This window comes from Neovison vison, chromosome 7 (assembly GCF_020171115.1).
Source record: "Neovison vison isolate M4711 chromosome 7, ASM_NN_V1, whole genome shotgun sequence".
Taxonomy (NCBI): Eukaryota; Metazoa; Chordata; class Mammalia; order Carnivora; family Mustelidae; genus Neogale; species Neogale vison.
The window spans coordinates 51,887,807-51,903,403 of record NC_058097.1 but is presented as its reverse complement, the minus strand read 5'-3'; positions in this window follow the sequence as shown (position 1 = coordinate 51,903,403).

Below are 15,597 nucleotides of genomic sequence, written 5' to 3'. Positions count from 1 at the left end.
AAACACAGAGAATGGGAAGAAGGAACAGCTTCATTTTGCACACACCACCTTGCAACCTCTAGATTATGGAATTGGCTTTGTTCCTTAAACCTCACGAACCAACCTCTGCTAGCTTCAGCCTTGTCCTCTGCAGCCCCCACACCTCTCTCAGCCGTCAGAGAATGGAGGAGAGTCAGGGCCTTGCTCTGGATGAGGCTTTGGCTCAAGGGAATGTTGGGGCTTCTTTGATCTTCCATCCAGACCATTAAACTTTCTCTGCATCAGTAATAGGCTGTTTCTCTTCCTTATCATCCATGTGTTGGATAACACTGAGGCCACTGACAAGGTATTAATTAGCCCAATTTCAACAGTGATGTGTCTCGAGGGCTAGGGAGGCCTGATGATAGGGAGAGAGATGGGGAGAGGCAGGCCAGTGGGGCAGTGAGAACACACATAACTGGTGATGATCAAGTTCACCGTCCTATGAAGGCATGGTTCATTACGACAGTAGCGTCAAAGATGGCTCACTGCACGTCACCAGAACACACATCATGATAATGAAAGTTGGAAACATTGTGAAATGTACCAAAATGTGACACAGAGACACAGTGAGAAAATGCTATTGGAAAAGTAGCAGTGGTAGCCTTGCTCCATGCTGGTGGCCCCCAACCTTCAGTCTGTAAAAAAGGTAGTGTCTGCAAAGTCCTAGTGTTGCAGGATTTCTCTTGCCTATGTGCCCCTGGTTCTTGGTCTCACCTCTCTGCGGAATGAGAAGGTGCGAATGAAAAGGTAGAATGGAAAGAACCAAGATGCCCTTCAACGGATGAATGGATAAGGAAGATGTGGTCCATATACACTATGGAGTATTATGCCTCCATCAGAAAGGATGAATACCCAACTTTTGTAGCAACATGGACGGGACTGGAAGAGATTATGCTGAGTGAAATCAGTCAAGCAGAGAGAGTCAATTATCATATGGTTTCACTTATTTGTGGAGCATAACAAATAGCATGGAGGACAAGGGGCGTTAGAGAGGAGAAGGGAATTTGGGTAAATTGGAAGGGGAGGTGAACCATGAGAGACTATGGACTCTGAAAAACAATCTGAGGAGTTTGAAGTGGCGGTGGGGTGGGAGGTTGGGGTACCAGGTGGTGGGTATTATACAGGGCACGACTTGCATGGAGCACTGGGTGTGGTGAAAAAATAATGAATACTGTTTTTCTGAAAATAAATAAATTGAAAAAAAAAAAGAATAGGTGAAGACTGCCAGGCAATAAAGCAAAGTTTATGGAGCAATAGGAAGGTTTTCTTGAGCAACAGTACAAAGCTCACAAGGATGGGGGGTTTTTATGGGCTTGTTGACAGGCTGTTTTAACCTGATTAACCGGCCAAGCTTGTGTCACCCAATCAGGTTTTTGCCCCTGAAGCACCTATCTACCAGGCAGTTAGTTGAGAAGGTGGGAAAGGATGAAGGGTTCCTTCCAGGGTGGTGTAAAATGCTTTTAAGAGAGATTTTCTCTTAGGGTGGGGCTCCTTGTCCCTGCCTACCTTTTTTCCAATAATCTTTCATTACAACAGCAAGAGATGTACCTGAATTTAAATTCTTGCGTATTAAATGATCCATTTTCTACAACATTGGGGATTTTTCTAAACATTACTTAAAAGTCCTTAAGTGGAATAAAATTCATCATTCCCTGACACATTAAAGCAAAAAACAACAGCACAATGGTCAGATGGCACGGCTGAACAAGTCTGAAGGGGAAAACACAAATGTTCTGAAAAGATTTTAAGTTACTTTATTTAAGTTATCTCTATACCCAACACGGGGCTCAAACTCACAATCCCAAGACCAAGTCACGTGCTCCTCCCACTGAGCCAGTCTGGTGCCCAAGAAAGGATTTTTGATTCATTACCGATTATGGGATTCTCCATGGAAGCCACCATGAGATAGCATTCTTTCCCACAAAAGTGATGAAAATAACAAAATAGGACAAAACCAAGCATCAATGAAGATGTAAAGCAATAGAGACTCAAACTGGTAGTGGGTGGATTTTGAAGAAAACACAACTACTTTGGAGGATAATTTGGCTACATCTAGGGGAAAAAAAAGATTCAAACATTGAAATGCTTTGAATCAGCAACCCTGTTCTATGAGTCTCCTATGTGCACCCAGAAATGCACAGAAAATGTTGACCGTGTTATTGCTTGCTGTGACAAAGAAAGTAAAAACTAGCTAAGTGTGAATTCTGCCTCTAGCCCAGGATATACATGATCCCAGGGTCCTTGATGGAGTCCTGTATTGGGTTCCTTGCTCCATGGGGAGCCTGCTTCTCCCTCTGCCTGACACTCCCCCTGCTTGTGTGCTCTCTCTTTCTGACAAGTAAATAAATGAAATCTAAAAAAAAAAAAAAAAAAAAAAAAAAGAATGGATACAAGGACCATAATGCCATCACTACATTAACCTGATGGAGTAATTAATGGGCACTCATTAGGGCATCTGGTTGGCTCATTCATTAAAGCACTCGACTCTTAATCTCAGGCAATGGGTCAAACCCTATGTTGGGCATGGGGTCTACTTAAAACAAAACAAAAAACTGAGGAATTAATTAGAACCACACACCAAACATGGGTTGATACAAAAATTAAAAACATAAAAAGCAAACAAAGGGCGCCTGGGTGGCTCAGGTGGGTTAAAGCCTCTGCCTTCAGCTCAGGTCGTGATCCCAGGGTCCTGGGATCGAGCCCCACGTCGGGCTCTCTGCTCTGCAGGGAACCTGTTTCCTCCTCACTCTCTCTCTGCCCACCTCTCTGCCTACTTGTGATCTCTGTCAAATAAATAAATAAAATCTTTAAAATTTAAAAAACAAACAAAAATAATGCCAATTAAAAGCCAAATCGCTAAAGAGTTGTATTACAGCTTGATACTAAGCAAATAAAAATGTTCATATACATTTAGAAAACTATGAATAATGCAGGAAGATTCACACCAGTTGCTGGACAGCAGTTAGAGCTGAGGGGCTAGACACCTTCCAGAGGGAGCTCCATGCCCAATCTCAGTTTTATCTAAAGTATCTTATCGTGCCTGTAATCTACTCTATTGAAAAGAAAGATTTGTCTTTTAAACGGAAGAAAGTCTATTACAAATTCTGCAAAAGTGAGTTTAATTTGGCTTTCTTCTGGCTCAGATGCCCGCTCTGGCTGACTCAGATCCACCACAACCCACATGGCTGCTGGAGGTCATGAAAACCCACTTCCCCAGGGTTGCTGATTCCAAAAGGAGTTTGGAAATTGGCAGTCTGTAGCTAAGAGCTACTGTCATTTGTCCCTCCCACCGCTAAGGTCACACCATCTACTCTTTACCTGTAGTGCTTACCAGCTAAATCTCAGTTTCCCTGGAGTACAGAATGGAGAAAGCAGGGCTGGTGGCTTGGAGATCTCCAGGCTGCTCTAGGTTCTATCTATCTGGGGAAGGAGTACCCCAAAGGGAAAAGTCCAAAGCCGAATGAGATGAGAAGTAGGGACCTCCCCTTAATAGAAGAAGCCCTACCTCCTGTTACTTATAACCTAATGGCTTCCCTGAGCTGGGGGAGTATAATGAAGGATAGTTCCAAGAAAAGCAAGCAGAGACAAAGGGCCCCCACCCTAAGAGGAAATCACCATTAAAAGGACTTTACACACACACACCCCAAAAGGAGACTTCCACCCTTTCTCCAAGGGATCAACTACCTGATAGGTAAATGAGTGCATGGACAAAAATCTAATTGGGCGATGAGAGGCTTGGAGGGTTAATGAGATTAAAACAGCCTGTCAACAAGTCCATAAAAAAACCGTAAACTCAGGAACTGCAGTGGCAATCCTCTCAGGTTCCTCACTCTCTGGGAGTTTCGCACTACGCTCGATAAACATTACTACCGCTCCATAAATTTTGCTTGGCTGCCCATCACTCTTCATCTGGTCTATCTTTTCATTCTTCCAAGCAGAGTGACCAAGCACTGCAGGCATTAAAGGAATGGAAATCTACAACAGTTACTGATACTCATTTTAATCTTATTTTTTTCTAACATTTCAGTTTTGAGTGATCGCTACACTCAATGTAGGGCTCGAACTCACAACTCCGAGATCAAGAGTCGCACGTTCTACTGACTGAGCCAGCCAGATGCCCCACTAAGGGCAATTTAAAATGTTTTTATAATAATAAATTTACATTAATGTTTATGTTGTTGATATTAATATTCTTGAATTGTGCATGGAATACTATAATTATGACAGGGAAACTTTATTTAAATTGAAATATATACGGGAGCCTGGCTGGCTCCGTGTGTAGAGCTTGTGACTCTTTTTTTTTTAAGATTTTATTTATTTATTTGACAGACAGAGATCACAAATAGGCAGAGAGGCAGGCAGAGAGAGAGGAAGGAAAGCAGGCTCCCTGCTGAGCAGAGAGCCCAATGACCTGAGCCAAAGGCAGAGGCTTTAAACCACTGAACCACTCAGGCACCCCAGCTTGTGACTCTTGATCTCTGGGTCATGAGTTAAAGCCCCATGCTAGGTGCAGATATTAATTAATTAAATAAATCAGTCTCTTTTTAAAAATTAAAATATATATAATATTTTGATATCATGGCTTGACTGACTTCGTCAAGCAGCCTGTTTTCTTATATGTAAAATGGCAATAAAAGCAATCCAAATTTCAGCATGGCTAGGATCTTGATGTCATTATCCTAAGTAATGCTTCTCTCTCTCTCTCTCTCTCTCTCTTTAGGTACATTTAGGTAATCGCTGTACTCAACATGGGGCTCAAACTCACAACCCTGAGATCAAGAGTCAGGGGCTCCATCAACTAAGCCAGCCAAGCACCCCAACGCCCATCTTTCTTTTCTCTCAAACTATGCACAGCTTCAGCAGCTTTAGTTTTGATTCCTTTTATGTGCTAGTAATGATAATACATTGATTGTAACCATGTTTTCTTTGCAGATGAAAACTTTCTAATACACTATTTAAGTAGAATGCATTTATTGTAAAGTATATTTAGATCATCACCATATTTTTCTCAAGTGCCTACTTGCTTTATGACAACTTATTTTATGTTATTTATTTGTTTACTTAATTGAGATAGAGAGAGAGAAGGAGAGAAAGAGAAAAAGGACATGAACAGGGAGAATGGCAGAGGGAAAGGGAGAGAAACAAGAAGACTCCTCGCTGAGCTCAGGGCCCAATTCAGGTCATGATTGCAGGACCCTGAGATCATGACCTGAGCAGAAGTCAGATGCTCAACCGACTGAGCCACCCAGGTTATTGCTTTATGGAAACTTTAAAGTTTATTTGAAAGTCATGTAATGGGTGCAATTCCACCTGGGGAAAGAACCTAAGAATCAGGGCAACAGGCCCCTCTTCCAGAAGACCAGCAGGGACTTGTAGCTAATATCAAATTTACCAATCATAGAGAAATGTAAAACTCCAGCTCTTGGGGAAAGAAGTATATCTCGTTCATGTTTTTTTTTCTTTTATTCTTTAGTCCTTCAGTTTTATATTTTACTTTCCTTTTCAGCTATTTTCTTATTGTATCAGGTTTATTTTCATTTATTTATTTTCAGCATAACAGTATCATTATTTTTTTCACCACAACCAGTGCTCCATGCAATCCGTGCCCTCTATAATACCCACCACCTGTATCAGTTATTTTTTAAAGTTTCTTTAATTTTCATTTTTACACTTATGTTTTATATATTTTTCCCTTTTCGCTTCCTTTCATTGTATTCAACTTCATATAAATATAAATGTATATATACATATATATGTATATATACACATATATTAGGGTTTTTTTTCTTTCCTATTTTCAGATTGAGTTTTTCCTAACAAACAGACCAAAATACACCCAGGATCTAGTTTATTTTTCTTCTCTGTTCAACTTTTTCTTTGATTTTATTCTCATTTTTATTTGTTTCTTTTCTTTTTTGTTTCTGTCCTCTTCTGATTTGTGTAGTGTTTTTTTTTCTGGTGTCATTGTTGCTATTTTTGTATTTTCCCTCTCTTTCATCTGTTCTTCTGGACATAAGAGCAAGACAGAAGAATTCACCCCAAAAAAGAGAACAAGTGGCAGTACTCACTGCCAGGGATTTAAGAATATGGATATAAGTACAATGTCTGAACTAGAATTCAAGACAATGATTATAAAGATACTAGCTGGGCTTGAAAAAAGCATAGAAGACACTAGAGAATCTCTCCCTTTCTGGAGAAATAAAAGAACTAGAATCTAATCAGGTAAAAATCAAAAAGGCTTCTACTGAGATTCCATAAAAAAGTGGGGGCATTAACTGCTAGGAAATGAAGCAGAAGAGAGAGTCAGTGATATAGAAGACAAAATGGTAGAGAATAAGGAGGCTGAGAAAAAGAGAGATAAACAACAGTTGGATCACAAGAGGGGATCTGAGAAATCAGTGATACCATAAAGCAAAAAAAAAAAAAAAAAAAATCAGAATAATTGGGGTCCCAGAGGAAGAGGAAAGGGTGGCAGAAAGTTTATTTGGAAAAATTATAACTGAGACTTCCATAATCTGTGGAAGGAGACAGGCATTCAAGTCCAAGAGACACAGAGTACACCCCTCAAAAGCAATACAAATAGATCAACAGCTCGACATACAATAGTGAAGCTTGCAGGATTCAGAGACAAAGAGAAAATCCTAAAAGCAGCTCAGGACAAGAGGTCCATAACCTACAAGGGTAGAAAGAGGCTGGCAGAAGACCTGTCCACAGAGATCTGACAGGCCAGAAAGAACTAGCACGATATATTCAAGGTGCTAAATGAGAAAAATATGCAGCCAAGATACTATATCCTGCAAGGATATCTTTCAGAATAGAAGAAAGAAAGAGCTTCCAAGACAAAAAGAAACTAAAATAATTTGTGATCACTAACCAGCCCTGCAAGAAATATTAAAGGGGGTCCTTTAAGTGAAGAGAGCCCAAAAGTACCAAAGACCAGAAAGGAACACAGACAATATACGGGTATAGCGACTTGGCAGGAAGTAAAATGGCACTAAACTCACATCTTTCAATAGTTACACTGAATGTAAATGAGCTAAATCCTCCAATCAAAAGACACAGGTATCAGATTGGATTAGAAAATAACCTTCAATACACTGTCTACAAGAGACTCATTTTAGACTCAAAGGCACCACCAGATTAAAAGCGAGGGGGTGGAGAACCATTTATCATGCTAATGGACATCAAAACAAAGCTGGAGTAACAACTCTTATATCCAAAAAATTATATATTTTTTTAAGATTTTATTTATTTATTTGAAAGAGAGAGATTACAAGTAGGCTGACAGAGAGAGAGGAGGAAGCAGGCTCCCTGCCAAGCAGAGAGTCTGATCCACAAACCAATCCCAGGACCCTAAGATCATGACCTGAGCCGAAGGGAGAGGTTTAACCCCCAAGTCACCCAGGTGTCCTATCCAATAAATTATATTTTAAACCAAAGACTGTAATAAGAGATGAAGATGGACACTAAATCATGATTTAAGGGTCTTAAAAGATCTAACAATTGTAGATATTTATGCCCCTAACTTGGGAACAGCCAATTATATCAACCAATCAATAACAAAATTTAAGAAACACATTGATACTCTTACAATAATAGTAGGAGACTTTAACATGCCACTCACAACAATGGACAGATCATCTAAGCAGAAGATCAACAAGGAAAAAAGGGCTTTGAATGACACACTAGACCAGATGGATTTCACAGATATATTCAGAGCATTTTATCCTAAAGCAACAGAATACACATTCTCTAGTGCACAGGAAATATTCTCCAGAATAGATCACATACTGGATTACAAATCAGGTCTCAACTAGTACCAAAAGATTGGGATTATTCCCCATATATTCTCAGACCACAGTGCTTTAAAACTTGAACTCAATCACAAGAGAAAAATTGGAAGGAACACAAATACATGGGGGTTAAAGAGCATCTCACCAAAGAATGAATGGGTCAACCAGGAAATTAAAGAAGAATTTTAAAAATTCATGGAAGCATATGAAAATGAAAACACAACTCTTCAAAATCTTTGGGATGTAGCACAGGCAGTCCTAACAGGGAAGTATATAGCAATACCAGCCTTTCTCAAGAAACAAGAAAAGTCTCAAACGCACAACCTCACCTTACACCTAAAGCGGCTGGAGAAAGAACAGAAAATAAAGCCTAAATCCAGCCGGGGAAGAGAATTAATAAAGATTAGAGCAGAAATCAATGAAATAGACACCAAAAGAACAGTAGAACCGATCAATGAAACTAGGAACTGATTCTCTGAAAGAATTAATGAGGTGAAAAACCCCTGGCCAGACTTATCCAAAAGAAAGTGGAAATGACCCAAATAAATAAAATCATACATGAAAGAGGAGAGATCACAACAAACACTGAAGAAATACAAACCAGTGTAAGAACATATGAGCAACTATATGCCAACAAATTAGGCACTCTGGAAGAAAGGAATGCCTTCCTAGAAACTTATAAACTACCCAAACTGAAGCCAGAAGAAATTTTTTAAAAACTGAACAGAAGCTGTTTCAAAAAATAGAAATGAAAGGGAAACTTCTAAACTCTTTCTATGAGGCCAACATTACCTTGATCCCAAAACAAGGTAAAGACCCCACCAAAAAGGAGAATTACAAACCAATATCCCTGGCAAACGGGCGTAAAAATGTCTCACCAAGATACTATCCAATAGGATCCAACAGTACATTAAAAGGATTCTTTACCAAGATCAAGTAAAACTTATCCCTGGGCTGCAAGGGTAGTTCGACATCCACAAATCAATCAGTGTGATACACTGCATTAATAAAAGAAGGACAAGAAGCATATGATCCTCTCAATTGATGCAGAAAAAGTATTTGGCAAAATACAGTATCCTTTCTTGATTAAAACTCTCTGCAGTGCAGGAATAGAGGGAACATACCTCAATGTGATAAAAAGCCATATACAACAAGGCCATAGTGAATGCCATTCTCAATGGGGAAAAACTGAAAACTTTTCCCCTAAGGTCTGGAACATGGCAGGGATGTTCACTCTCACCATTGATGTTCAACATACTATTAGAATTCCTAGGCTCAGCAATCAGAAAACAAAAAGAAATAAAATGCATCCAAATCAGCAAAGAAGAAGTCAAACTTTCACTCTTTGCAGATGACATGATATTCTATGTGGAAAGCCCAAAAGACTCTACCAAAAAATGCTAGTACTGATTCAGGAATTCAGCAAAGTGGCAGGAAATAAAATTGATACATAGAAATCAGTTGCATTTCTATACACAAACAATGAGACAGGAGAAAGAGAAATTAAAGAGTAGATCCCATTTACAATTGCACCAAAAACCCTGAGATACCTAGGAACAAACCTAACCAAAGAGGTAAAGGATCTGTACTCTGAAAGCATTGAATACTTATGAAAGAAATTGAGGAAGACACAAAGAAATGGAAAAACATTCCATGCTCACAGATTGGTAGAAATGTCTATTCTATCCAGAGCAATCTACACATTCAAAGCAATCCCTATCAAAATACCATCAACATTTTCCACAGAGCTGGAACAAATAATCTTCAAATTTGTATGGAACCAGAAATACCCTGAATAGCCAAAGGAATATTGACAAAGAAAACCAAAGCTGGTGGCATCACAATTCTGAACTTCAAACTCTATTACAAACCTGTAATCTTCCAGATGGGGTGGGACTAGCCCAAAAACAGACATATAGATCAATGGAACAGAATAGAGAACCCAGAAATGGACCCTCAACTCTACGTCCAACTAATCTTCAACAAACCAGGAAAGAAGGTCCAATGGAGAAAAGACAGTGTCTTCAACAAATGGTGTTGGGAAAATTGGACAGCTTCATGAAGAAGAATGAAACTGGACCACTTTCTTACACAATGCACAAAAATAAACTCAAAATGGATGAGAGACCAAAATGTGAGACAAGAATCCATCAAAATCTTAGAGAACACAGGCAGCAATCTCTGTGACCTCATCCACACGAACTTCTTGCTAGGCATATCTCTGAAGCCAAGGGAAACAAAGGCAAAAATGAATGATTGGGACTCCATCAGGATCAAAAGCTTTTGCACAGCAAAGGAAACGGTCAAAAAAAACAAAAGACAACCAACAGAATAGGAGAAGATATTTGCAAATGTCTTATCAGATAAAGGTCTAGTATCCAAAGTCTATAGAGAACTTATCAAACTCGACCCCCAAACAAGTAACCCAGTCAAAAAATGGGCAGAAGACATGAACAGACATTTCTTTAAAGAAGACATAGAAATGAGCAACAGACACATGAAAAAATGCTCAACCTCACTCTGCATCAAGGAAATACAAATCAAAACCACAATGAGATACCTCCTCAGACCTGTCAGAATGGCTAAAATGAATAGGCCAGGAAACAACAAGTGTTGGTGGGGAGGCAGAGAAAGGGGAATCCTCTTATACTCCTGGTGGGAATACAAGCTGGTGTAGCCACTCTGAAAACAGTACGGAGCCTCCTCAAAAAGTTAAAAATAGAGCTACCCTATAATTGAGCAATTGCACTACTAGGTATCTATCTAAAGGATACAAATATAGTGATCCAAAGGGGTACCACACCCCCCAATATTTATAGCATCCATGTCCATACTGTAGAAGGAGCCTACATGTCCTTTGACAGATGAATGGACAAAGAAAAGGTGGTATATATATACAATGGAATATAACTCAGCCATCAAAAAAATGAAATCTTGGGGCGCCTGGGGGGCTCAGTGGGTTAAGCCTCTGCTTTCGGCTCAGGTCATGATCTCAGGGTCCTGGGATCAAGACCCGAATCAGGCTCTCTGCTTAGCAGGGAGCCTGCTTCCCCCTCCCCCTCTGGCTGCCTCTCCGCCTACTTGTGATCTCTTGCTCTCTGTATCAAATAGATAAATAAAATCTTTTTTAAAAAATGAAATCTTGCCATTTGCAATGATGTGGCTAGAACTAGAGGTATTATGCAAAGTGAAATAAGCCAATCAGAGAAAGACAATTATCATATGAGTTCACTCATATGTGGAATTTAGGAAACCAAACACAGAGGATCGTGGTGGGAGGAAGGGAAAAATAAAATAAGACAAAAGCAGAAAGGGAGAGAATCATAAGAGACTCTTGACTCCAGGAAACAAACTGAAGACTGCTGGAGGGGAGTTGCGGGGAGGATGGAGTAACTGGGTGATGGACAATAACGAGGGCATGTGATGTTATGAGCACTGGGTGTTTTATAAGACTAATGAATCACTGAACTCTACCTCTGAAACTAATAATATACTATATGTTAATTAATTGCATTTAAATTAAATTTTTAAAAAGAAAGAGTGTCGAATATAGAGTACCATCGTTAGGTTGGCCAGTGACAAGGGTGATGAAGGACGGGACTGAGAACAGAGCAACATAGAGAGTAGAGCAACATTTCCTTTTATTCCAAGAAAATATTACATGTGTTTGTTGCCTTGTGCTTTCTGTTATTACTAGGGGTAAATAAAATGAAGCCTTTATTTTTCCCAATCTGACTTTCACTGTGCATTAGTTGGACAGTATCATGTGTGTGCCACTACTGATATATTTTGATATGTTTCTACCATATATTTTCTGATTTCTATTTTGCTTTCTTATTTTAGGATTCTTTCTTAACTTTTCATGGTTTAAGTTACATTAAAAATGTTTTCTTGTTTGGGCACCTGGGTGGCTCAGTGGGTTAAGCCGCTGCCTTCGGCTCAGGTCATGATCTCAGGATCCTGGGATCGAGTCCTGCATTGGGCTCTCTGCTCAGCAGGGAGCCTGCTTCCCTCACTCTCTCTGCCTGCCTCTCCATCTACTTGTGATTTCTCTCTGTCAAATAAATAAATAAAATCTTTCTAAAAAAATGTTTTTTGTTCCATTTTTTTTCTCTCTCTTTACTGGTTTTGAAATAATCATTTTCTCTATTTTTTTATGATGACTTGAAAATTTTAGTGCACAATTTTTTTAAATAAAGCTTTCATTTTTTAAAAGTAAGCTCAACACCAGTGTGTGGCTTGAACCCATGGCCCTGATATCCAGCATCACAGGCTGTACTGATTGAGCCAGCCACCAGTCCCAATACCCAATTTATATTATTTTATTTTATATATATTTTTAGATTATCTTTATTTTATTGGAGGGGGATGAGGAGAGAGAGAGAGAATCTCAAGCAGACTCTGCACCTAGCGGGGAGCTCAGCCCAGGTCTCCATCCCACAACCCTGAGATCATGACCTAAGCTGAAATCCAGAGTCAGCAGCTTAACTGACTAAGGCACCTAGGTATGACTGTCATGTTTTAAGGAGAGACCCCTCCAGACCCTAGACCCCCACCTTCAACACCAACAAAAAGCAGGACCCCAGGCCCATGGTGTCTCTCTTAATGAGTATGTCTTGCTTTTACCCCCTAACTGAGCATGCCACAAGGCTGATACCTACTGTCCTTCAGACCTTAGCCTTCTCTACAGCCCACGTGCCCAGATTCCCCAGGACAACTCCCTCCGCCAATCGGTAGCTGCTCACCTGCGGTAAACAAGGACTTCAGAAAACCCTGGTTAATACAAGGCTCTGATTCTTTGGGCAACAGCCCCAGCCCTGTAACTCTTAGGTATTCATTCTATTTTTTTATTTTTATTTTTTTGTTTTGTCAGAGGCATCACAAGTGGCTCTCAATCTTGTTGATGGAAGCTGACTCTGAGGAGACTTCACCTTGCTCAAGATTATCGATCCTGTCAGGTTACAAAATTTTCCGTTATGTATCTCTTGTTCACTCTCAAATGTTTTTATTCAGTGAACACACTGTGTTTCCTTCGTGTCTATATCACCAAGGACTGTGGAAGTTCCTGCGAGGATGTATCCAGGCATGTATTTTATAAGTTAAATTTCAAACTTAAAAATGTGCTTCTACTTCAAATTAGGATATAAAAAGTCACAAATTACCATTTCTCCCACTAGGACAATAATGCAGAGAGAGAGAAGCTCTGGAATGAGGACTCAGTAATATGAACTCCTCTGTGCAAGCTCAACCTAGGTATACATAGATCTGGCCCCATTTAGGATCCTGAGAACTTTGAGAACTGAGGTACTGGGGAGACTTCGGCCCAATCCATAGATAAATATATACGATAGACCTGAATAACACTCTAAAAGCTTAGAAATTATAAAATAGAAAAAAAAAGATTCAGGGACACCTGGCTGGCTCAGGTGGTGGACAATGTGACCTGTACCTAAAAAAATCTTTATAAAAAAATCCACATTCTTCATTGCACATAAACAAGACCCACTGTCTCATAACATAACATTCAAATGTCCAGGATACAAACCAAATTTACTCAAAATATGAGGACGAGCCACAAAAGTCTCCACTCGCATGGAAAATAACAATCAATAGACATCAGATAATGAGATGACACAGATTTGGGGATTACCTGACAAAGATGTTACAGGAAATGCTCTAAAACTGTTCTAACAAGCAACCACAAACACACTTGCACAATAGGAAAATATGTGCAAAATAGAATATATGACATGGAAAATGTGGAAATAGAATAGTGATGGAAAATGGAAAGTAGAGAGGGAAAAAAGATAGAAAATAGAGCAACCAAATAGAGCAACCAAACTGAAAAATACAAAAACTAAAAATTAAAATTCAGAGAATGGACTCACTAGAAGAACACAGATGACAGACGACAGAAAAAATGAACTTGAAATCAGTAAGTTTGGGGTTCCTGGATGGCTAGGTCAACTGGATCTGACTCTTGATTTCTACTCAGGTCATGATCTCAGGGCCGTGGGATCCCAAGTCAGGCTCAGCACTCAACATGGAATCTGCTTGAGATTTTCTCTCTCCATCTCCCTCAATATCTCCCCCACTCATGCTCACTCTCTCTCTAAATAAATAAGTGGATAAGATAAATCTTTTTTTAATCAAAGAAATCTTTAAAGAATCTTTTTAAAAGGAATCAAAAATTGTTATGCAATCAGAACAATGGGAAGAGGAAACAATAGGAAAATAATGAAATCTCAGAGAACTATGAGGCAACAACAAAAATCTAACATTCATACCATCAGAATCCCAGAAGGAGAAAAGAAAAAAAAATGCAGATTGAAAAAAATATACTTAGGGACACCTAGTTAGCTCAGTCAGCTAAGTGTCTAACTCTTGATTTCAGCTGAGGTCTGTGTCTCTATCATGAGTTGAAGCCAAGCCCCATGTTTGGTTCCACATTGGGGAGGCGCATACTTCACACACAAAAAAATGTGTCCCTGCGTGTATGTATGTATGTGTGTGTATATATATATGTATATGTGTATATATGTGTGTATATATATACACACATATATGTATATATGTGTATATTTATATATATTCAATATACATATTTAAAGAAATATTTGTGACCTTTCAAGTTTGGTGAAAAAATATAAGCCAACAAATTTAAGAAAGTGAATGAATTTCAAAGAGCACAAATCCAAATAAATCCATACCCAGATCTACCATAATCCAATTGCTGAATACTAAACACAAAGAAAACAAATCTTGAAAACAGACAGAAAAATGATACATTACATGTAGGGAAACAATTTGAATGACAGCAGAGTCCACATGATGAACCACGGGAACAAGAAATAAATGGCTGAAGAAAAGAACTGTCTCTATAACCAGCAAAAATTTCTTTCAGGAATGAAAGTAACATAAAGACATCTTCAGATGAGGGAAAGTTAAGTGAATCCATAGTCAGGAGATCTGCATTTAAAAAAATTGTGGGCATGCCTGGTTGGTTCAGTCAGTAGAGCCTGCAAGTCTTGACTTCAGGGTTGAAAGTTGCACCCCACTTTGGGTGTAGAAATTGCTAACAAAAATAAAGAAGTTTAAAAAAAAGAATCACCAAAGGAAGTTCAATGAAATTAGGAATACGAGGATTACAGGAGGATCCACAAAAATGGTATATATCAGGGCACGTATCATCGATGATACTCCTTATGGGTCCTTAAAACATACTCAGCGATTGAAAGTGAAAAACAGGGACATCTGGAGGTCTCAGCTGCTTAATCATCTGACTCTTGATTTCAGCTCAGGTCATGATCTCAGAGTCAAGAGATTGAGCCCTGCCTTGGACTCCATACTCAGCACAGAGTCTGGCTGACATTCTCACTCCCTCGTCCTCTCTCTCTGCTCTCCACACCCCCATGCTCTCTCTGAATCTCTCTCTAAAATAAACAAATAAACTCTTTCTTAAAAAAAGAGGGGAAAAACATTAAAACATTTTTCTGATTAAGACCTTATTATATACAGAGATAATATTGAAAACAACGGGGTCATAAAGTGTACCACGGTCAAAATGGTGCTAAGGTTTCTAGATTCCACTTTAATTAGCACACTATGGATATGAGGACCAATGCATTCTGGAGGTATCTTTTCATCTCTAACACAATCACTAAAAAATACACAACCACAAAGCCAAAGAAAACAAAATAGATAAATTAAGGTGGAATACTAAAAACTCTTTAAATAAGCCCTTAAAAAGCCAAAAGGAAAGATGGGTACGCAAACCAAGAGA